The 23,497-nt window shown below is 50.1% G+C and overlaps 10 non-coding genes and 1 pseudogene across 10 annotated transcripts; all 11 read left to right on the top strand.

Moving 5' to 3' along the window:
* Positions 1-628: 628 nt before the first annotated feature.
* On the top strand, positions 629-745 carry LOC115186169 (U5 spliceosomal RNA). Its single transcript, XR_003875627.1, has one exon. It is a non-coding gene; the product is annotated as a U5 spliceosomal RNA (small nuclear RNA).
* Positions 746-1,112: 367 nt separating this feature from the next.
* On the top strand, positions 1,113-1,303 carry LOC115186158 (U2 spliceosomal RNA). The gene has a single exon (XR_003875619.1). It is a non-coding gene; the product is annotated as a U2 spliceosomal RNA (small nuclear RNA).
* An 814-nt stretch (positions 1,304-2,117) lies between these two features.
* On the top strand, positions 2,118-2,234 carry LOC115186168 (U5 spliceosomal RNA). Its single transcript, XR_003875626.1, has one exon. It is a non-coding gene; the product is annotated as a U5 spliceosomal RNA (small nuclear RNA).
* Positions 2,235-2,609: 375 nt separating this feature from the next.
* Positions 2,610-2,800, top strand: LOC115186147 (U2 spliceosomal RNA). Its single transcript, XR_003875613.1, has one exon. It is a non-coding gene; the product is annotated as a U2 spliceosomal RNA (small nuclear RNA).
* Positions 2,801-3,513: 713 nt separating this feature from the next.
* LOC115186167 (U5 spliceosomal RNA) lies at positions 3,514-3,630 on the top strand. The gene has a single exon (XR_003875625.1). It is a non-coding gene; the product is annotated as a U5 spliceosomal RNA (small nuclear RNA).
* A 5,742-nt stretch (positions 3,631-9,372) lies between these two features.
* On the top strand, positions 9,373-9,554 carry LOC115186150 (U2 spliceosomal RNA). The gene has a single exon (XR_003875614.1). It is a non-coding gene; the product is annotated as a U2 spliceosomal RNA (small nuclear RNA).
* A 708-nt stretch (positions 9,555-10,262) lies between these two features.
* Positions 10,263-10,379, top strand: LOC115186166 (U5 spliceosomal RNA). The gene has a single exon (XR_003875624.1). It is a non-coding gene; the product is annotated as a U5 spliceosomal RNA (small nuclear RNA).
* A 5,727-nt stretch (positions 10,380-16,106) lies between these two features.
* LOC115186151 (U2 spliceosomal RNA) lies at positions 16,107-16,289 on the top strand. The gene has a single exon (XR_003875615.1). It is a non-coding gene; the product is annotated as a U2 spliceosomal RNA (small nuclear RNA).
* Positions 16,290-16,902: 613 nt separating this feature from the next.
* Positions 16,903-17,019, top strand: LOC115186164 (U5 spliceosomal RNA). The gene has a single exon (XR_003875623.1). It is a non-coding gene; the product is annotated as a U5 spliceosomal RNA (small nuclear RNA).
* Positions 17,020-22,466: 5,447 nt separating this feature from the next.
* On the top strand, positions 22,467-22,641 carry LOC115186159 (uncharacterized; annotated as a pseudogene).
* A 497-nt stretch (positions 22,642-23,138) lies between these two features.
* On the top strand, positions 23,139-23,255 carry LOC115186163 (U5 spliceosomal RNA). Its single transcript, XR_003875622.1, has one exon. It is a non-coding gene; the product is annotated as a U5 spliceosomal RNA (small nuclear RNA).
* The last annotated feature ends 242 nt before the right edge of the window (positions 23,256-23,497 follow it).

The following is a 23,497-nucleotide window of genomic DNA, read 5'->3' as shown; positions in this document are numbered from 1 at the left end:
TTGTGTGTGTGTGTGTGTGTGTGTGTGTGTCTCTGTGTGTGTGTGTGTGTGTGTGTGTGTGTCTCTGTGTGTGTGTGTGTGTGTGTGTGTGTCTCTGTGTGTGTGTCTCTGTGTGTGTGTGTGTGTCTGTCTGTTTTTGACCCCCCCCAAAAAATTACAATCACTTCACCAGGATTGTCTGTCTGTCTGTCTGTCTGTCTGTCTGTCTGTCTGTCTGTCTGTCTGTCTCTGTTTTTGACCCCCCCAAAAAATACAATCACTTCACCAGGATTGTCTGTCTGTCTGTCTGTCTGTCTGTCTGTCTGTCTGTCTGTCTCTGTTTTTGACCCCCCCAAAAAATACAATCACTTCACCAGGATTGTCTGTCTGTCTGTCTGTCTGTCTGTCTGTCTGTCTGTCTGTCTGTCTGTCTGTCTGTCTCTGTTTTTGACCCCCCCCCAAAAAATACAATCACTTCACCAGGATTGTCTGTCTGTCTGTCTGTCTGTCTGTCTGTCTGTCTGTCTGTCTGTCTTTGAATTTTTACCCACAGCCCTCAAACTTGGAAGAGTGGGTTCGGGAACCACCCGCGGGCACCCGGCCTAGAGTGCACAGTGTGTGTCTCGGGCCCCGACCTCTGACTTCCATACGACTCTGGTTTCTCTTCATTACGCACAAGCCTTTCGCCTTTTACTAAAGACTTCCGTGGAGAGGAACACTTACGAGTTCAACATATTTTTGGAAGGGCTTTGCTTCTGGCAGAGCCCGGTATCTTGTTTCAAGAGAAATTGACAGAGATGACGCCGAGACTTTTTGCTCAGGCGTTTGACTTGAAGCCGGCTGACCGACCGACCGACCCGACCGACCGACCGGCGTATTTTTCCACTCAAAGTAGTCGCTCGGGCAATTGAGTTCAAGCCCGACGACGACTGACGTGTTTTCCGGGCTTTGAACAAATAGTCGCACTAGGCTTAAAGAGCTAGTGACTTAAAGACGCATTAGCGACTTGTTAAAAAAAACACCCGCCTGTCACCAGGGAAACGTCGGGTGGGGAGGAGACAACTTTTGCCAAACCGCTGAGGTCTGCCGAGACCCCCGGGGGCCCGGCGGGTGCAGGGGTCAATTTGTGGGTTATCGCTTCTCGGCCTTTTGGCTCAGATCAAGTGTAGTATCTGTTCTTATCAGTTTAATATCTGATACGTCCCCCATCGGGGGACTACATATTAAATGGATTTTTCGAACAGGGAGTCGGAAATGGGGCTTGCTCCGTCCGCTCCACGCATCGACCCGGTATTGCAGTACCTCCGGGAACGGTGCAACACTTTTCTCTCATTGTCAAGGAAAAAGAAATACGCAAAGCTATGTAAAACAGCTAGCAGAAGAAGAGAAGGAATGAAAAAAGAAGAATCATCCAAACTGAAACAAGGGCGAAGCCCCCTTCATGGGGTCCCCCGTTTTCCCGCCATTTTACTTAAAAAAAAAAAAAAAAAAAAAAAAAAAAAAAAAAAAACATTGGCCAGGATTGTGTGTGTGTGTGTGTGTGTGTGTGTCTCTGTGTGTGTGTGTGTGTGTGTGTGTGTGTCTCTGTGTGTGTGTGTGTGTGTGTGTGTCTCTGTGTGTGTGTCTCTGTGTGTGTGTGTGTGTCTGTCTGTTTTTGACCCCCCCCAAAAAATTACAATCACTTCACCAGGATTGTCTGTCTGTCTGTCTGTCTGTCTGTCTGTCTGTCTGTCTGTCTGTCTCTGTTTTTGACCCCCCCAAAAAATACAATCACTTCACCAGGATTGTCTGTCTGTCTGTCTGTCTGTCTGTCTGTCTGTCTGTCTGTCTGTCTCTGTTTTTGACCCCCCCAAAAAATACAATCACTTCACCAGGATTGTCTGTCTGTCTGTCTGTCTGTCTGTCTGTCTGTCTGTCTGTCTGTCTGTCTGTCTGTCTCTGTTTTTGACCCCCCCCCAAAAAATACAATCACTTCACCAGGATTGTCTGTCTGTCTGTCTGTCTGTCTGTCTGTCTGTCTGTCTTTGAATTTTTACCCACAGCCCTCAAACTTGGAAGAGTGGGTTCGGGAACCACCCGCGGGCACCCGGCCTAGAGTGCACAGTGTGTGTCTCGGGCCCCGACCTCTGACTTCCATACGACTCTGGTTTCTCTTCATTACGCACAAGCCTTTCGCCTTTTACTAAAGACTTCCGTGGAGAGGAACACTTACGAGTTCAACATATTTTTGGAAGGGCTTTGCTTCTGGCAGAGCCCGGTATCTTGTTTCAAGAGAAATTGACAGAGATGACGCCGAGACTTTTTGCTCAGGCGTTTGACTTGAAGCCGGCTGACCGACCGACCGACCGACCGACCGACCGACCGACCGGCGTATTTTTCCACTCAAAGTAGTCGCTCGGGCAATTGAGTTCAAGCCCGACGACGACTGACGTGTTTTTCCGGGCTTTGAACAAATAGTCGCACTAGGCTTAAAGAGCTAGTGACTTAAAGACGCATTAGCGACTTGTTAAAAAAAACACCCGCCTGTCACCAGGGAAACGTCGGGTGGGGAGGAGACAACTTTTGCCAAACCGCTGAGGTCTGCCGAGACCCCCGGGGGCCCGGCGGGTGCAGGGGTCAATTTGTGGGTTATCGCTTCTCGGCCTTTTGGCTCAGATCAAGTGTAGTATCTGTTCTTATCAGTTTAATATCTGATACGTCCCCCATCGGGGGACTACATATTAAATGGATTTTTCGAACAGGGAGTCGGAAATGGGGCTTGCTCCGTCCGCTCCACGCATCGACCCGGTATTGCAGTACCTCCGGGAACGGTGCAACACTTTTCTCTCATTGTCAAGGAAAAAGAAATACGCAAAGCTATGTAAAACAGCTAGCAGAAGAAGAGAAGGAATGAAAAAAGAAGAATCATCCAAACTGAAACAAGGGCGAAGCCCCCTTCATGGGGTCCCCCGTTTTCCCGCCATTTTACTTAAAAAAAAAAAAAAAAAAAAAAAAAAAAAAAAAAACATTGGCCAGGATTGTGTGTGTGTGTGTGTGTGTGTGTGTCTCTGTGTGTGTGTGTGTGTGTGTGTGTGTGTCTCTGTGTGTGTGTGTGTGTGTGTGTGTGTCTCTGTGTGTGTGTCTCTGTGTGTGTGTGTGTGTCTGTCTGTTTTTGACCCCCCCCAAAAAATTACAATCACTTCACCAGGATTGTCTGTCTGTCTGTCTGTCTGTCTGTCTGTCTGTCTGTCTGTCTGTCTCTGTTTTTGACCCCCCCAAAAATACAATCACTTCACCAGGATTGTCTGTCTGTCTGTCTGTCTGTCTGTCTGTCTGTCTGTCTGTCTGTCTCTGTTTTTGACCCCCCCCCAAAAAATACAATCACTTCACCAGGATTGTCTGTCTGTCTGTCTGTCTGTCTGTCTGTCTGTCTGTCTGTCTTTGAATTTTTACCCACAGCCCTCAAACTTGGAAGAGTGGGTTCGGGAACCACCCGCGGGCACCCGGCCTAGAGTGCACAGTGTGTGTCTCGGGCCCCGACCTCTGACTTCCATACGACTCTGGTTTCTCTTCATTACGCACAAGCCTTTCGCCTTTTACTAAAGACTTCCGTGGAGAGGAACACTTACGAGTTCAACATATTTTTGGAAGGGCTTTGCTTCTGGCAGAGCCCGGTATCTTGTTTCAAGAGAAATTGACAGAGATGACGCCGAGACTTTTTGCTCAGGCGTTTGACTTGAAGCCGGCTGACCGACCGACCGACCGACCGACCGACCGACCGACCGACCGACCGACCGGCGTATTTTTCCACTCAAAGTAGTCGCTCGGGCAATTGAGTTCAAGCCCGACGACGACTGACGTGTTTTCCGGGCTTTGAACAAATAGTCGCACTAGGCTTAAAGAGCTAGTGACTTAAAGACGCATTAGCGACTTGTTAAAAAAAACACCCGCCTGTCACCAGGGAAACGTCGGGTGGGGAGGAGACAACTTTTGCCAAACCGCTGAGGTCTGCCGAGACCCCCGGGGGCCCGGCGGGTGCAGGGGTCAATTTGTGGGTTATCGCTTCTCGGCCTTCTGGCTAAGATCAAGCTCGGTACTGCGGTGCCTCAGAGCTCGCTTAGCTGGAAGCCGAAGGTCGGAGAGCGGTAAAAGTTTTGGTAAGTAAAAACATTTTTTTTTCCTTTACAATAATACTTTTTTGACTTTGGATTTGTTGAGGAGAAGCCTTTTGTGTTCGAGGGAGCGTGCCATTTTCCAGGTGGAAATGCCACCGATTTCAAACACAAAGATGCCTGGGATTGGATTGGCAAACACGGTACGTTTTGCCTGGAGGAATAAGGAGTTGGAGCCGTTCGGGAGGGAAACCTTCGGCAGAACCATTTTAATCGGGATCCTGAAAATGGAGGTCAAGGATGTTTTGTGCCTCCAGGGGAATCCGATGGAGGTGGCTTTTGACGTGACTTTTCACAAAGAAGAGAAGCATGATGAGGTGATGAAGAGGACGAGAGAGATGGGGAAAGATAGGCCTATGTGCCATTATGAAGTGACCAGCCTGGGGAAAAATAGCTTCAGGCTGGTCACAGTAAATATGTACAATCCTCATGTAAAGGATGAAGATGTAAGAGCCTTTTTGGGGAGGTACATGAACAATGTCTCCTCGGCGAGGCTCATCAGGGACTCCCTGGGCTTCTGGAACGGGAGGAGAGGGTTCCAGGCTTTGCTCAGGGAGGACCCAAAGGGTTTGGACGGCTACCTCCATCCTCCGGCAATGTTCTCCCTGGGGGCTGACAGGGGGACGTTATACTATGCCCGTCAGCCTCCATTCTGCAGGCGCTGTATGACCTATGGTCATATCTTGGCCTCGTGTAGCACAAAGAAGTGCAGATTCTGTGGATCGGGTGGGCACGAGGCCAAGGACTGGGACGAGCCGAAGGCTTGCCACGGGTGTGGATCATCAGCGCACCTGTGGCGTGATTGCCCGGCTCGTCGGCGGTCATACGCGTCTGCGGCAGGAGGGGGAGCAGGAGCGGGGGATGGGGGAAGAAGAGGAGGGGAAGAAGAACAAGGGAAGGACGGGAACAAAGGCCCAGATGAGACGGCCAAACAGAAGGAGGAGAAGAAAGAGGTGCCAGCAGGAGACATGGGGGACAAAGAAGGGAAGGAAGTAGAAGGACCGGAAGGAGAAGAAGGAAAAAAGGTGGAAGAAAGAAAAGAAGTGGAGGAGCAAGAGAGTGCAACAGTGGAGGGGGGGGTGCCAGGGGCAGGGACTGTGGACGGGGAGGAGGGGGGAGAGGGGGTTGGGGAGTGGGGGGACAGCGTGTCGAGTGCCCTCGTTGAGGAGATGCGGGGAATGGTGGAGGAGATAGCGGGGAGGGGGGGTGATGTCTCCCCGCTACCTCTAACACCGAAGAAAAAAGGGAAGAAGAGGGTGTCCTTGACAGGGGGGGAGAGGGAGGAGGTGGCCAAGCGTGGGATGGGGGAGGGAAGGACGCCTTTGTCCTCACTGGCATCCTCAGTCCCTCAACATTTGGTGGAGGGTGACTCCCAGGACGTGGCTCAGAGCTGGCTGTCTGGGGGGGGAACTCAACTCCTGTTTGGGGAGATTGGGTCCCCTACTCTCAGCCCAGCAGCCTACAGAGAGGGAGGGAGAGAGGAGGTTGGTGGAGAACCCAGGGTGCAGGACACTCCGAGGCCAAACACCATACCTGCATCCTGGGTTGGAGAGATGGAGGACGGGGGGACGTCAGGAGAGAAGACGTCCCCGCCGGATGAGATGGAGCAGGGGAGCATCGGGTGAGTCTCCTGTTTTTTGTTACAGTGTGTTTTTCATTTGTTAAAGTAAGGGTTGTGATTTAATTTATAAATGATACTTTCTGTTAATTTTTTTAGTTTAAATGTAAGGGGTATGAGGGACTTTGTTAAGAGGAGGGTGGTCTTTAGTTTTTTAGAGGGGGTGGGTTTTGATGTTTGTTTTTTACAGGAGGTTCACCTGAGGGATGGAGGGGATGTCGTCAGATTTAGTAGGGAGTGGGATAAGGGGGAGTCAGTGTGGGGTATAGGTGGGGTGCATTCAACGGGGGTGGGGATTTTGTTTGGAAATAGGGAGGTGAAGGTGGAGGGATCTTTTGTCGTGATGCAAGGGAGGGTTATGGGGGTGGATGTCACTTTAAGGGATAGTAGGTATAGGTTAGTGGTGGTGTATGGGCCACAGGTGGCGGCAGACAGGAGGGAGATGGTGGACTGTCTGTCGCCCCTGTGTGTTACAAATAGGCACTTAGTGATAGGGGGGGACTTTAATATAGATTTAGGGGTAGGGGGGGATAGTAGTGCAGGCTCCATCACCGGGCTAATGGCTTGCCATGGTCTGGTTGATGGAGGCCTGCACACTACTCCGGCAATGGCTGGTCCCACATGGCGTAACTCCAGGGGGGTTGCGCGGAGGCTCGACTACATTTTTCTTTCCAGGTCTTTGGGTCGGTTGTCTGGGCGGCTGTTGCCTGTGTCCTTTTCAGACCACGACGGGGTGCTCCTGCAGGTGGGGTCGCCAGTCTGCCTCTTCGGTAGGGGGTACTGGAAATTAGATCGGGATGTGCTGGAGGAGCAAGCTTTCGTCGACGCCTTTATTGGTTTCTTTCGGAGGATTGAAGGCCTCCGGTTCATGTGCGAGGGGGTGTTAGAGTGGTGGGATTTAGTTAAGGTAAGGAGTAGGGCTTTTATAATAGGATATTGCAGGAGGAAAAAAAGGGAGGAAAGGAGGGAGGTGGATCGTATCCAAAGGTTGATTGAACTCGAGTACGAGGCAGGCAACCTCGGCGGGTTGATGGACTGGGAGAGATCCACAGCCCTGAAGGCGCAGCTCAGGGAGCTGCAGGAGCGGAAGGCTCGAGCTTTCCTGGAGCGTGCGCATAATGGCTTTTTAGAACACAATGAGACTTGTTCCGCTATGTTCTTTAAGTCAGTTAGGGGCAGGCAGAGTAGGAAGATAATGCATGGGGTTAGGGAAGAAAATGGCAGTATAGTTAGAAAGCCGGAGGAGATGGTCAGGGTGACAACTGATCATTTCCGAGGTTTATTTAAGGAGAGGGAAATAGATGTAGAGCAGGGAAATGTGTTTTTAGAACACTTGTCCCGGCGATTGCCAGAGGACATTAGAGATGTGATGGAGGCTCAGATCTCCCTCGAGGAGGTTGAGAGTGCTCTCAGGAGGATGGGAAAAGGGAAGGTGCCTGGGATGGATGGGCTGCCGGCCGAGTTTTACCTCAAGTTTTGGGGTATACTTGGACCAGTGGTCCTCGAAGTCTTGAAGGCCATCCTTGAGACGGGGGTCCCGGTGGGATCAATGGCTGTCGGTGTGCTGTCACTTCTGTATAAGAAGGGGGAAGCAACTGACCTTGGCAACTGGCGGCCGTTGACTATGCTGTGTGTAGACTATAAGCTCTTAGCAAAGGTCTTAGCAGATCGGTTGCGCACAGCCCTTCCCTACGTCGTCCACGAGGATCAGACGTGTGGGGTAGAGGGACGCTCTATTAGGTGGAACCTACAGTTGATCAGGGACTCCATTGCTTGGGTAGAAGATAGGGGGCTGCCTTTAATGGTAGCAGCGCTAGATCAGGCGAAAGCCTTTGATCGCGTGAATAGATCCTTTCTATTCAGGGTGTTAGGTAGATTAGGATTTGGGGAGAAGTTTATAGATTGGATCCGTACTTTATATGTCGGGGCGGGGTGCCGGGTTAGCGTTAACAGTCACTTAGGTGACGTTTTTGACCTCTCGTCTGGGGTCAGGCAGGGATGCCCGCTCTCGGCTCTCCTCTTCGTTCTGTACATGGAGCCTCTGGGGGCTGCCATTAGGGCAGACACAGGGGTGGAGGGATTGCTGATACCTGGAAGTGGCGGTCTCCGTGTCAAGTTGACACAGTACGCCGACGACACCTCCTTGCTGCTTTGCAAGGACTCGTGCCTGACAAGGTCCCTTGCCATCATTGGGGACTTCACCCGAGCGTCGGGAGCGGTTCTTAACCACGCGAAGTCTTCCGTTAAGTTTTTCGGAAGATGGAGTGGTAGGACGGATGTGCCCGGAGGGTTATCTCTCTGTAACGGGGCCCTGAGGATTCTCGGGGTCCATTTTGAGACCTCCGGCTCAGCGACGCTGAACTGGAACATGCGCATTGCAGTGGTACAGAGGAAGCTAGCGATGTGGAGGGCTAGGTCTTTGTCCTTTTTAGGCAAGGTCCTGGTTCTAAAGGTGGATGTATTGCCATCTCTATTGTACTTGGCGTACATCTACCCATTGCCGGCTTGTCTGAGGAGGCCTCTAGTGAGGCTGGTGTTTCAGTTCATGTGGGGTGGCAGGTACGAGTGGGTCGCCAGGGCACGCATGATCTGTCCCATCGGGGAGGGAGGTAGGGGGGTACCACATCTCCCCCTCAAGCTGGACGCAATTTTTGTTTCTTTTCTGTTGGCGGAGCTTGCTCAGCCAGTACTACACCCGTCCGGTTACCTCCTGCGGGTGTTCTTCTCGTATCAGGCGAGAAGCATAATGGTGTGGTCTAACACGGGTCCTCGGGCGGAACAGCTGCCGTGGCACTTTGGCCATGCGGCCAAGTGGCTGCGTGCGCACCCCGAGGTTGAAGTCGCCCGAGTAGGTTTAGACCACAGGCACCTGTACGAGGAGGTCAGACGGGCAGTAAGTCCAGCACCTGTAGTGGGCATCCCGGCGGTGGTCTGGGAAGGAGTGCAGGCGCGGGGTCTAGACAACAGGCTCAAGGACCTGAATTGGTTGAGCCTCCACAAGTGTTTGCCGGTACGCTCCACCATGTACCGGCATAGCTTGGCGCGATCCCCCACTTGCCCAAGACTTTCTTGTGGCAGGGAGGAGACTGTGCGCCATGTCTTTTGGGACTGTGCCATTGCCGGAGTAGTATGGGCAAAGGCACGGGTGTTGTTAGGAAGGGTAAGAGGGGATTTTGTTTTGACGTGGGCTAGGTTAGAGAGAGGAGTAGGGAGAGCGAGGGGGACGGATAGGGACAGGTTTCTGCTCTGGCTTCTCATGAGCCTCTTTAAGCGGGGGCTGTGGGAAGCCAGGCAGAACATGGTCAAGACAGGGAGAGATTGGGGGGTGGAAGGAATAGTGAGGAGGGTGGAAGGAGATTTGAGGGGGAGGATGAAGAGGGAGGAGAGGAAGTGGGGGCAGCACGCTGCCCGGGAGAGGTGGAAGGGGGGATTAGGGCTGGGGTTATTTTAGAATAGGGACGGGGAGATAGGGAAAGGTAGAGTGTAGGATGACGGGGAGGGATGATGCTCCCCTGAGTTTTTGTTTTGGGTTTTCGTTTGTTTTTAGAACTAAAGATACCATGATTAATTTAGTTTGAATGAAAATTTTGATTTGTATGGTATGAATGGTATTGATTGTAATAAATTATTTTTTCTAAAAAAAAAAAAAAAAATCTGTTCTTATCAGTTTAATATCTGATACGTCCCCCATCGGGGGACTACATATTAAATGGATTTTTCGAACAGGGAGTCGGAAATGGGGCTTGCTCCGTCCGCTCCACGCATCGACCCGGTATTGCAGTACCTCCGGGAACGGTGCAACACTTTTCTCTCATTGTCAAGGAAAAAGAAATACGCAAAGCTATGTAAAACAGCTAGCAGAAGAAGAGAAGGAATGAAAAAAGAAGAATCATCCAAACTGAAACAAGGGCGAAGCCCCCTTCATGGGGTCCCCCGTTTTCCCGCCATTTTACTTAAAAAAAAAAAAAAAAAAAAAAAAAAAAAAAAACATTGGCCAGGATTGTGTGTGTGTGTGTGTGTGTGTGTGTGTGTCTCTGTGTGTGTGTGTGTGTGTCTCTGTGTGTGTGTGTGTGTGTGTGTCTCTGTGTGTGTGTGTGTGTGTCTCTGTGTGTGTGTGTCTCTGTGTGTGTGTGTGTGTGTGTGTGTGTGTGTGTGTGTCTCTGTGTGTGTGTCTCTGTGTGTGTGTGTGTGTGTGTGTGTGTGTGTGTGTGTGTCTGTCTGTTTTTGACCCCCCCCAAAAAATTACAATCACTTCACCAGGATTGTCTGTCTGTCTGTCTGTCTGTCTGTCTGTCTCTGTTTTTGACCCCCCCAAAAAATACAATCACTTCACCAGGATTGTCTGTCTGTCTGTCTGTCTGTCTGTCTGTCTGTCTGTCTGTCTGTCTGTCTGTCTGTCTTTGAATTTTTACCCACAGCCCTCAAACTTGGAAGAGTGGGTTCGGGAACCACCCGCGGGCACCCGGCCTAGAGTGCACAGTGTGTGTCTCGGGCCCCGACCTCTGACTTCCATACGACTCTGGTTTCTCTTCATTACGCACAAGCCTTTCGCCTTTTACTAAAGACTTCCGTGGAGAGGAACACTTACGAGTTCAACATATTTTTGGAAGGGCTTTGCTTCTGGCAGAGCCCGGTATCTTGTTTCAAGAGAAATTGACAGAGATGACGCCGAGACTTTTTGCTCAGGCGTTTGACTTGAAGCCGGCTGACCGACCGACCGACCGACCGACCGGCGTATTTTTCCACTCAAAGTAGTCGCTCGGGCAATTGAGTTCAAGCCCGACGACGACTGACGTGTTTTCCGGGCTTTGAACAAATAGTCGCACTAGGCTTAAAGAGCTAGTGACTTAAAGACGCATTAGCGACTTGTTAAAAAAAACACCCGCCTGTCACCAGGGAAACGTCGGGTGGGGAGGAGACAACTTTTGCCAAACCGCTGAGGTCTGCCGAGACCCCCGGGGGCCCGGCGGGTGCAGGGGTCAATTTGTGGGTTATCGCTTCTCGGCCTTTTGGCTCAGATCAAGCTTGGTACTGAGGTGCCCCAGAGCTCGCTGAGTCAAAAGGTCGACGACAGGAGAGCGGTAAGTTGTTTTTTTGATTTTTGGGTATTGTATCTCGGCCATTTTGTTTTTCTTTTTAGGGGTTTTTTCCTTTTCTGAGAAGAGAGCAAGAGAGGAGTCGAGGGCGCCAATCTCCTAGAGGAGATGGCGCAAAATACTTCATACAGGTCGGTCCCTGTGATCGGGTTTGCAAACACGGTTCGGTTTACGTGGAAGAACAAGGAGTTGGATCCGTTTGGACGAGAAACCTTTGGTAGGACTATCTTGATTGGAATCTTCAAGCTGTCAGTTAAAGACGTGTTTTGCCTACAAGGGAACTCATTGGAAGGAGCTTTTGACGTGGCATTACACACAGAAGAAAAACACAATGAGGTACTAAGAAAGGCGAAAGCAGTGGGAGGCACGAAGCCAATGTGCAATTATGAGGTGACCAGCCTTGCGAGGAATAATTACAGGGTTGTAACGGTAAACATGTACAATCCGTATGTCAAAGATGAGGAGGTGAGGGCCTTTCTGGGGAGATATATGGATAACGTCTCCTCAGCAAGGGCCCTCAAAGATTCACTTGGATTTTGGAATGGCAGAAGGGGTTTCCAGGCCCTCCTTAGGGAGGACCCGAAGGGGCTGGGCGGATACCTTCATCCCCCGGCAATGTTCTCCCTGGGGGCTGACAGGGGGACATTATTTTATGCACGTCAGCCCCCGTTTTGCAGGCGCTGTATGGCCTACGGTCATATCCTAGCCTCGTGCAGCACGAGAAAATGTAGATTTTGTGGATCTGGAGAGCACGAGGCTAGGGACTGTGACGAGCCGAAGGCGTGCCACGGGTGTGGCTCATCTGCACACCTGTGGCGGGGATGCCCGGCTCGTCAGCGGTCATACGCGTCTGCAGCTGGAGGGGGGACAGGAGCGGGGGATGGGGGAAGAAGAGGAGGGGGAGGAGGCCAAGAACAAGACCCGACCAGAGGCCCAGAGGTGAAGGCCTCAAAGGACGAGAGAAGAGCGGCAGCAGGAAGAGATGGAGATGGCAAGGGAGTAGGAGATCCAGGAGGAGAGGAAGGAAAGGAGGCAGGAAGAAGCAAGGAAGTGGAGGAGCCAGAGAGAGCAGCAGAGGAGGAAGAGGTGGGGAAGAAGGAGACGGCGGAAGGACCAGAAGACGAGGAGGAGGGGGAAGGTGGGAGGGAGTGGGGGGACAGCATAACATCAAGTGCCCTAGTGGAGGAGATGAGGGGAATGGTGGAGGAGCTGGGGGGGAGGGGGGGTGGTGTTTCCCCGCTACACCAAACACCGAAAAAAAAGAAAGGAAAAAGGAAGGGGGGCTCGGAGGACAACGAGAGGGGGGAGGGGGTGGCCAAGCGAGCGATGGGGGTGGGAGAAACATCTGTGTCCTCGCTGGTTTCCCCAGCCACTCAACTCCAGGGGGATTTGGAACAACCTAACAAGGCCGAAGGGGGGACGCTGTTCATGATTGAGGACATGGGCTCTCCCACTCTCTTCCCAACAAGTTACGAGGAGGGGGAAGTGGAGGAGGTGGGGGGTAAACCCAGGGTGCTGGACATTCAGCGGCCAAACACCATTCCATCATCCTGGATTGGTGGGATGGAGGAAGACGGGGGGACATCGGGAGTGCGGAGGGAGTCCCCGCCGGTGGAGATGGAGCAGGGGAGCATCGGGTGAGCCTCCTGTTTTTGTTTTCATTTGGGTTTAGTATTTGGGTGATGTTAGGTTGATTTGTATTGATTTTAATTTAATTTTCTTTCAAGATGATTACTTTTGTTAGCTTAAATGTAAGAGGGTTAAGGGATTTTGTTAAGAGGAGGGCGGTGTTTAGTTTTTTAGAAGGGGTGGGTTTCGATTTCTGTTTTCTACAGGAGGTTCACCTGAGGGATGGTGGGGATGTCAATAGGTTTAGAAGGGAGTGGGACAAGGGAGAGTCGGTTTGGGGGATAGGGGGAGTGCACTCATCGGGGGTAGGGATTTTGTGTGGGCACAGAGATGTAAAGGTGGAGGGTTCTTTTATGGTTATGCAGGGGAGGGTTATGGGGATGGATGTCACTTTTAGGGATAGTAGGTATAGGTTAGTGGTGGTGTATGGGCCACAGGTGGCGGCAGACAGGAGGGAGATGGTGGACTGTCTGACGCCCCTGTGTGTTACAAATAGGCACTTAGTGATAGGGGGGGATTTTAATATAGATCTAGGGGTAGGGGGGGATAGTAGTGCAGGCTCCATCACCGGGCTAATGGCTTGCCATGGTCTGGTTGATGGAGGCCTGCACACTACTCCGGCAATGGCTGGTCCCACATGGCGCAACTCTCGGGGGGTTGCGCGGAGGCTCGACTACATTTTTCTATCTAGGTCTTTGGGTCAGTTGTCTGGGCAGCTGTTGCCTGTGTTCTTCTCAGATCACGACGGGGTGCTCCTGCAGGTGGGGCCGCCAGTCTGCCTCTTCGGTAGGGGGTACTGGAAATTAGATCGGGATGTGCTGGAGGAGCAAGCTTTCGTTGATGCCTTTTTTGGTTTCTTTCGGGGGCTTGAAGGCCTCCGGTCCATGTGCGAGGGGGTGTTAGAGTGGTGGGATTTAGTTAAGGTAAGGATTAGGGCCTTTATAATAGGATATTGTAGGAGGAAAAAAAGGGAGGAAAGGAGGGAGGTGGATCGTATCCAAAGGTTGCTCGAACTCGAGTACGAGGCAGGCAACCTCGGCGGGTCGATTGACTGGGATAGATCCACAGCCCTGAAGGCGCAGCTCAGGGAGCTGCAGGAGCAGAAGGCTCGAGCTTTCCTGGAGCGTGCGCATAATGGCTTTCTAGAACATAATGAGACTTGTTCCGCTATGTTCTTTAAGTCGGTTAGGGCCAGACAGAGTAGGAAGATAATGCATGGGGTGAAGGAAGAAGATGGTAGTATAGTGAGAAAACCGGAGGAAATGGTCAGGGTGACAACTGATCATTTCCGAGGTTTATTTAAGGAAAAGGAAATAGATGTAGAGCAGGGAAATGTGTTTTTAGAACAATTGTCCCGGCGATTGCCGGAGGACATTAGAGATGTGATGGAGGCTCAGATCTCCCTTGAAGAGGTTGAGAGTGCTCTCAGGAGGATGGGAAAAGGGAAGGTGCCTGGGATGGATGGGCTGCCGGCCGAGTTTTATCTCAAGTTTTGGGGTATGCTTGGACCAGTGGTCCTCGAAGTCTTGAAGGCCATCCTTGAGACGGGGGTCCCGGGGGGATCAATGGCTGTCGGTGTGCTGTCACTTCTTTATAAGAAGGGGGAAGCAACTGACCTTGGCAACTGGCGGCCGTTGACCATGCTGTGCGTAGATTACAAGCTACTTGCAAAGGTTTTAGCAGACCGGTTGCGCACAGCCCTTCCCTACGTCGTCCATGAGGATCAGACGTGCGGGGTAGAGGGTCGCTCGATCAGATGGAACCTACAGTTGATCAGGGACTCCATCGCTTGGGTAGAAGATAGGGGGCTGCCTTTAATGGTAGCAGCGCTAGATCAGGCGAAAGCCTTTGATCGCGTGAATAGATCCTTTCTATTCAGGGTGTTAGGTAGATTAGGATTTGGGGAGAAGTTTATAGGATGGATCCGTACATTATATGTCGGAGCGGGGTGCCGAGTTAGCGTAAACAGTCACTTAGGTGACGTTTTTGACCTCTCGTCTGGGGTCAGGCAGGGATGCCCGCTCTCGGCTCTCCTCTTTGTTCTGTACATGGAGCCTCTGGGGGCTGCCATTAGGGCAGACACAGGGGTGGAGGGCTTGCTGATCCCTGGAAGTGGCGGTCTCCGTGTCAAGTTGACACAGTACGCCGACGACACATCCTTGCTGCTTTGCAAGGACTCGTGCCTGACAAGGTCCCTTGCCATTATTGGGGACTTCACCCGAGCGTCGGGGGCGGTTCTTAACCACGCGAAGTCTTCCGTTAAGTTTTTCGGAAGATGGAGTGGTAGGACGGATGTGCCCGGAGGGTTATCTCTCTGTAACGGGGCCCTGAGGATACTCGGGGTCCATTTTGAGACCTCCGGCTCAGCGACGCTGAACTGGAACATGGGCATCGCAGTGGTACAGAAGAAGCTAGCGATGTGGAGGGCTAGGTCGTTGTCCTTTTTAGGCAAGGTCCTGGTTCTCAAGGTGGATGTATTGCCATCTCTATTGTACTTGGCGTACATCTATCCATTGCCGGCTTGTCTGAGGAGGCATCTAGTGAGGCTGGTGTTTCAGTTCATGTGGGGTGGCAGGTACGAGTGGGTCGCCAGGGCACGCATGATCTGTCCCATCGGGGAGGGAGGTAGGGGGGTACCACATCTCCCCCTCAAGCTGGACGCCATTTTTGTTTCGTTTCTGTTGACGGAGCTTGCTCAGCCAGTACTACACCCGTCCGGTTACCTCCTGCGGGTGTTCTTCTCGTATCAGGCGAGAAGCGTAATGGTGTGGTCTAACACGGGTCCTCGGGCGGAACAGCTGCCGTGGCACTTTGGCCATGCGGCCAAGTGGCTGCGTGCGCACCCCGAGGTTGAAGTCGCCCGAGTAGGTTTAGATCACAGGCACCTGTACGAGGAGGTCAGACGGGCAGTAAGTCCGGCACCTGTAGTGGGCATCCCGGCGGTGGTCTGGGAGGGAGTGCAGGCGCGGGGTCTGGACAACAGGCTCAAGGACCTGAATTGGTTGAGCCTCCACAAGTGTTTGCCGGTACGCTCCACCATGTACCGGCATAGCTTGGCGCGATCCCCCACCTGCCCAAGACCTTCTTGTGGCAGGGAGGAGACTGTGCGTCATGTCTTTTGGGACTGTGCCATTGCCGGAGTAGTATGGGCAAAGGCACGGGTGTTGTTAGGAAGGGTAAGAGGGGATTTTGTATTGACGTGGGCTAGGCTAGAGAGAGGTGTAGGGAGAGCGAGGGGGACGGATAGGGATAGGTTTCTGCTCTGGCTTCTCATGAGCCTCTTTAAGCGGGGGCTGTGGGAAGCCAGGCAGAACATGGTTAAGACAGGGAGAGATTGTGGGGTGGAAGGCATAGTGAGGAGGGTGGAAGGAGATCTGAGGGGGAGGATGAAGAGGGAGGAGAGGAAGTGGGGGCAGCATGCTGCCCGGGAGAGATGGAAGGGGGGATTAGGGCTGGGGTTATTTTAGATTAGGGAAGGGAAGATAGGGAAAGTTAGTGTTTAGGATGACGGGGAGGGATGATGCTCCCCTGAGTTTTGTTTGGGTTTTGTGTTGTTTTATGAATTAAAATGCCATTATTTATTTTGTATGAAAGGTATGATTTGTAATGAATGAATGGCATAGAAGGTAATAAATTATTTTTTCTAAAAAAAAAAAAAAAAAATCTGTTCTTATCAGTTTAATATCTGATACGTCCCCCATCGGGGGACTACATATTAAATGGATTTTTCGAACAGGGAGTCGGAAATGGGGCTTGCTCCGTCCGCTCCACGCATCGACCCGGTATTGCAGTACCTCCGGGAACGGTGCAACACTTTTCTCTCATTGTCAAGGAAAAAGAAATACACAAAGCTATGTAAAACAGCTAGCAGAAGAAGAGAAGGAATGAAAAAAGAAGAATCATCCAAACTGAAACAAGGGCGAAGCCCCCTTCATGGGGTCCCCCGTTTTCCCGCCATTTTACTTAAAAAAAAATTAAAAAAACATTGGCCAGTATTGTGTGTGTGTGTGTGTGTGTGTGTGTGTGTGTCTCTCTCTGTGTGTGTGTGTGTGTCTCTCTGTGTGTGTGTGTGTGTGTGTGTGTGTCTCTGTGTGTGTCTGTCTGTCTGTCTGTCTGTCTGTTTTTGACCCCCCCCCCAAAAAATACAATCACTTCACCAGGATTGTCTGTCTGTCTGTCTGTCTGTCTGTCTGTCTGTCTGTCTGTCTGTCTGTCTGTCTGTCTGTCTGTCTGTTTTTGACCCCCCCCAAAAAATACAATCACTTCACCAGGATTGTCTGTCTGTCTGTCTGTCTGTCTGTCTGTCTGTCTGTCTGTGACTTTTTACCCACAGCCCTCAAACTTGGAAGAGTGGGTTCGGGAACCACCCGCGGGCACCCGGCCTAGAGTGCACAGTGTGTGTCTCGGGCCCCGACCTCTGACTTCCATACGACTCTGGTTTCTCTTCATTACGCACAAGCCTTTCGCCTTTTACTAAAGACTTCCGTGGAGAGGAACACTTACGAGTTCAACATATTTTTGGAAGGGCTTTGCTTCTGGCAGAGCCCGGTATCTTGTTTCAAGAGAAATTGACAGAGATGACGCCGAGACTTTTTGCTCAGGCGTTTGACTTGAAGCCGGCTGACCGACCGACCGTCATATTTTTCCACTCAAAGTAGTCGCTCGGGCAATTGAGTTCAAGCCCGACGACGACTGACGTGTTTTCCGGGCTTTGAACAAATAGTCGCACTAGGCTTAAAGAGCTAGTGACTTAAAGACGCATTAGCGACTTGTTAAAAAAAACACCCGCCTGTCACCAGGGAAACGTCGGGTGGGGAGGAGACAACTTTTGCCAAACCGCTGAGGTCTGCCGAGACCCCCGGGGGCCCGGCGGGTGCAGGGGTCAATTTGTGGGTTATCGCTTCTCGGCCTTTTGGCTAAGATCAAGCGAAGATTTTGGCTTTGGTGATCACAAATTGTTTTTCTCTGTTATTATTTAATAATTTTTTTCTCAATTTTGGGTGTTGGTGGTGGTGGTGGTGGACTACAGGTGCATCAGCACCTGTAGGGTGAGTCAAGGTTTAATTTAATTACTTCTTGTATTTTTGTATGTTAGTTTGTTGTTGTGTTTTGTGTTAATTCACATAAAAAAAAACAAGTAGTTTGTGTTCCTCGTGTTTCCCCATCCCTGTATATCTTTAGCTTCCCCTTAGTTTTAACCCCCTTGTTTTTCGTTTGTTTGTAGTGTTTGCTAGCTGGGTTGGCTTGCTTTCTAGCCGGCCTGTTTTGCTTGCTGGACTGGCCGGCTAGCCTCCAGGCCCCTTTGGTTTGGCAGGCATTGTTTGTTTCCTTCCGTTGTTTTGTAGCCCCCATTAACCCATCCCTACTCTTCAAATTGTTTTTTTTGTTTTTTCTATACCCCGAACTTTCCTTGGTCCTAGTATTTGTTTGTTGGTTTTTGTTGCCACTTGTGGGACTCTTGCTGGCTGGCCTGTTAACTTAGCTTGGTTGACTGGCCTGCTAGCCTCCTCAGATTTGACTGTATTTGTCTTGTTTTTCCTGTCCCCCCCCCCCCCCATCTATATTCTTCTTTAGCCTCCTTCCCCCGTTCAAATTTCCTTTTGTTTCTCTTTGTCAGCTGGGAGGTTTTAGTACCTGGCCTACCAGCTTGTTAGTTTAGTCTGACCTGCTGGTGCGGCCTGCTAGCCGATTTTAACCAAGAAATCAAAGAAGTAAAGAAAGAAATGGCATTTTTAGCAGAATATAAGAGCAAGGGGGTTATTTTAAGAAGTAAGGAAAGGGAATTAGAAGAGGGGGAGAAGTGCACTAGGTACTTTTTTAAGAAGATAGTTAGCAAGGGTAGGATAATGACAGGGTTAAAAGATAAAGATGGGGTTTTAAAAACAGACACAGAGGGAATAAAAGAAGTGGTCGAGGAGTTTTATGGGGAACTGTTCGGGGTAAAAGATGTATGTGAGGAAATTATGGAGGACGTTTTAACATACATTGACAGGACTATACCCAGCACGGACGACCTAACGAAAGATCTGACAATGACTGAACTCGACGAAGGACTGAGACATTTTAAGAGGGGTAAATCACCGGGGGAGGACGGCCTCCCTTTGGAGTTTTATCTGACCTTTTGGGATGTTTTAGCCGACAAACTTCTGACTGTTTTTACTGACTTCGAACAACTCGACAGACTACCTGACAGTTTTAGAGTAGGAATCGTGACCCTTTTACATAAGAAAAATGACAGGACTGACCTGACAAACTGGAGACCGATTACCCTTTTAAACTTTGACTGTAAACTTTTTACCAAGGTTTTAACACTCAGAATGTCTTCTGTTTTAGGGGAGGTGATCCACCCGGATCAAGCCTGTGCCATTCCGGGAAGGAAGATCACGGACAGCCTAGTACTGATCAGAGATGCTATCTGTTATGCGAGAGACAGAAATATGCGGCTTATAGTCCTAAATTTAGATTTTGAGAAAGCTTTTGATCGGGTCTCGCACCAGTACCTCTTCAAGGTACTGCAAAAAATGGGGTTCCCAGAAAGGTTTCTAGCTTGGGTGGGATTGCTGTATGGGGACATCACCAGCAGAATCCTTGTAAATGGGCATTTGTCAAGAGCAGTGGGAGTACACTGCGGCGTCCGTCAGGGATGTCCTTTATCTCCCCTCCTGTTTGTTGCTTGCATCGAACTACTGGCGCAGGTCTTGAGAAGGGACCAACGGATCAGTGGGGTGAGTATCCCGGGGAGTGGGGGGATGACCGCCAAGTGCGTTTTTTACATGGACGACGTCAACATTTTATGCACCGACCTTTTATCTGTCGACAGGACCCTGGACAGGACTGACTGGTACGGACAAGCCTCTGGGGCGAGACTGAATAGGAACAAGACAGAGGCCCAATTCTTCGGACCGTGGGCAGACTCAGACTTGACCAGACTACCACTGACAGTCAAAATGACGGACATAAGGGTTCTGGGGGTAAAATTTGACAGGGAGGGAGGAGGTAGTGGCAATTGGACCGGGATTTTAGGGACCGTAAGACAGAGACTGGGTTTTTGGGGACTGAGACGGCTGACTTTTGAGGGCAAGGTTTTAACCTGTTTGGGGTAGGGGGCAGTATTGAGAATTTTGGAAAAAATATGTTCCCATTTTTAACTGCCTCCTACACCAACTCAGAAGCTAGAATATGCATATTATTGTTCAGGTTTGGATAGAAAACACTCTGAATTTTCTAAAACTGTTTGAATGGTGTCTGTGAGTATAACAGAACTCCTATGGCAGGCAAAAACCTGACAAGGTTTCAAGCAGGAAGTACCCTGTCTGACAAGGAGTCGTGCGTCTTGCATCTTTTTATTGAAAAGTAAGGATCTTAGCTGTAACGTGACAATTCCCAGGGCTCCAATAGGCTCTCAGAGCCCGCGAAATAACTGAAGGTTTACGAGGGAGCCTCAGGCTGAAACAGATTATCGCCTTTTGTAAGTGGCTGCTCCGAGGACCTTTGAATGATGCGCGTGCATGAGTCGCTTCTGAGGAGAAATTTTATTCGGCTGTTTAGGCTCAATGCATACTCCCGGTCGGAATATTATCACTAATCTACGAGTTGAATGGCATAAAAATTGGTTTTAAACAGCGGTTGACATGCTTCGAAGTACGGTAATGGAATATTTAGACATTTTTGACACGCCAATGCGCCATGCGCGAGACCGTGAATAAGCATTCTAGAACTCACGAACAAAACGTCGCTGTTTGGATATAACGATGGATTATTTGGGACCAAACCAACATTTGTTATTGAAGTAGAAGTCCTGGCAGTGTATTCTGATGAAGAACAAGCAAGGTAAGAACATTTTTCTTATAGGAAATGTGATTTTGGTGGATGCTGACCTGGGTGGGTATCTAAATAGCTAGCCCTGTAATGCCGGGCTATGTACTTAGATTATTGCAAAATGTGCTTCATCCGAAAAGCTATTTTAAAATTGGACATATCGAGTGCATAGAGGAGTAATGTATCTATAATTCTTAAAATAATTGTTATGCTTTTTGTGAACGTTTATCGTGAGTAATTTAGCAAACTGTTAGTAAATTCAACGGAAGTTTGCCGGGGGTTATGCGTTTTCTGAACGTCACATGCTAATGCAAAAAGCTGTTTTTTGATATAAATATGAACTTGATTGAACAGACATGCATGTATTGTATAACACAATGTCCTAGGTGTGTCATCTGATGAAGATCATCAAAGGTTAGTGCTGCATTTAGCTGTGGTTTGGGTTTGTGTGACATTATATGCTAGCTTGAAAAATGGCTGTCTGATTTTTTCTGGCTGGGCACTCTGCTGACATAATCTAATGTTTTGCTTTCGTTGTAAAGCCTTTTTGAAATCGGACAGTGGGGTTAGATTAACGAGATTCTTGTCTTTAAATAGCTGAAAAATAGTCATATGTTTGAGAAATTGAAGTAATAGTATTTCTAACGATTCAAAAATCGCGCCACTGGAATTTCAGTAGCTGTTACGTAGGTGGGACGAAATCGTCCCACATACCCCAGAGAGGTTAATCATCAAGGCTGTGATTTTACCTGTGCTTTTATTAATCAGTTCTGTTTTTATCCCCCCACGAACAACTCTTTTAGCTCTGGACCGGATGCTGTTTTATTTCCTGTGGGGAAGCAAGTGGGAGAGGCTGAGGAGGGAGGTGGTGAAGAGGCCCAGGTTCAGGGGGGGAAAGGCTTGCCTGACCTCTACTTGTTCCTGGGCAGCCGCTACACAGCGTTACATCTGACTCTCGCCACCTCCCCGGCCAGCAACAAGACCCAGGCCCTCGCACGGTTCTGGCTGGGGTCTTACCTCAGATCCCTGAGGCTGATCCCAGTCGACCTGCGAGCCCCAGTCTCTTTCCTGCTCCCCACACACTATGTTCAGCTCAAAACATTTTTAAGACATTTTAAACTGGAAAAGGAGCCTGTCACAGTTTTAACTAAACACCGCTCTCTTTTCTCTCTTGTGCAGGAACGGGAACCGGTGTGTCCAGTGCGCGGGCTCGCTATAGGTGAGCCCACAACGGTTTGGCGCAACGTGGCCCATCCTGCTCTGCTGAATTGGCATCGTGACCTGTCCTGGATGGTCGCCCATGAGATCCTCCCGGTCGGGGCCGTTATGCACTCCCGGGGCATGGCGAGGACATCCGCGTGCCCCCGACCAGGCTGCGGCCAAGAAGAGTCGGTGAGGCACTTGCTCTGGGAGTGCAGAGCTGCAAGGGACCTGTGGAAGGAAGCAGGCCCCCTGATCTCCCCACGTCTGCCAGCAGGGGAGGACCTAACGCCGCAGCTCGTGCTGTATGGGGTGGGCCGAAGGCCTATTTCACCAAAGGCCTTCACAAAACTCTGGCCCACCCTCACGTGTCTGAAGGACGCATTGTGGTCCTCCCGCAACCTGCTGGTAGGAAAACAGGTAGAGACCACCCCCCAGGCAGTGGCTTTGGTAGCCACGGAAGCCCTGGGGTGGTACGAACGAAAGGGGGCCTCGACCCCAAGCGAAGGGTCCCCCACAACACCTGAGGTCCCGGCGGCCACGGCCTGACAGCTCTGCGGAGCCTAGGGCGACGTGCCTAGGGGAGGGGTCTCCTCTGGGCCCTGACGGATGGGTGCGGAGTCAATTCGGAAGAGCATGAGGAAGCTTTTTTGATAAGGACTCACCCCGTTCCTGTACAAAGGACTAAAGACAGCTTTTTAACAAAGGGACTTCTTGACAGGCTTTCCATGTCTTAAAAAATGTTTTACTTTGTTAAATCATTAATACACATTTTAAATGGCTTTTATCAGATTGGTTTTTACAAAAAAGGGTACTTTTATGCATGATTGGTCTTATTGTTTTAAATGAACAACTTGTACCTTTTCTAAAAAAACAATAATTGTAATGTAATGCTGGTTTTTATGCACTTTATGCCGTTTTTATGTGTAAAAATGAATTAAAAATGTGAGCTGTTTTAAAGGAAAATGCATCAATAAAACTTTTCCAAAAGAAAAAATCTGTTCTTATCAGTTTAATATCTGATACGTCCCCCATCGGGGGACTACTTATTAAATGGATTTTTCGAACAGGGAGTCGGAAATGGGGCTTGCTCCGTCCGCTCCACGCATCGACCCGGTATTGCAGTACCTCCGGGAACGGTGCAACACTTTTCTCTCATTGTCAAGGAAAAAGAAATACACAAAGCTATGTAAAACAGCTAGCAGAAGAAGAGAAGGAATGAAAAAAGAAGAATCATCCAAACTGAAACAAGGGCGAAGCCCCCTTCATGGGGTCCCCCGTTTTCCCGCCATTTTACTTAAAAAATTAAAAAATAAAAAATTGGCCAGGATTGTGTGTGTGTGTGTGTGTGTCTCTCTGTGGTGTGTGTGTGTGTGTGTGTGTGTGTGTGTGTGTCTCTCTGTGTGTGTGTGTGTGTGTCTCTGTGTGTGTCTGTCTGTCTGTCTGTTTTTGACCCCCCCCAAAAAAATACAATCACTTCACCAGGATTGTCTGTCTGTCTGTCTGTCTGTCTGTCTGTCTGTCTGTCTGTCTGTGAATTTTTACCCACAGCCCTCAAACTTGGAAGAGTGGGTTCGGGAACCACCCGCGGGCACCCGGCCTAGAGTGCACAGTGTGTGTCTCGGGCCCCGACCTCTGACTTCCATACGACTCTGGTTTCTCTTCATTACGCACAAGCCTTTCGCCTTTTACTAAAGACTTCCGTGGAGAGGAACACTTACGAGTTCAACATATTTTTGGAAGGGCTTTGCTTCTGGCAGAGCCCGGTATCTTGTTTCAAGAGAAATTGACAGAGATGACGCCGAGACTTTTTGCTCAGGCGTTTGACTTGAAGCCGGCTGACCGACCGACCGTCGTATTTTTCCACTCAAAGTAGTCGCTCGGGCAATTGAGTTCAAGCCCGACGACGACTGACGTGTTTTCCGGGCTTTGAAAAAATAGTCGCACTAGGCTTAAAGAGCTAGTGACTTAAAGACGCATTAGCAACTTGTTAAAAAAAACACCCG

Source organism: Salmo trutta, unplaced genomic scaffold (assembly GCF_901001165.1).
Source record: "Salmo trutta unplaced genomic scaffold, fSalTru1.1, whole genome shotgun sequence".
Classification (NCBI taxonomy): Eukaryota; Metazoa; Chordata; class Actinopteri; order Salmoniformes; family Salmonidae; genus Salmo; species Salmo trutta.
This window is presented reverse-complemented; position numbering and strand designations above follow the sequence as displayed.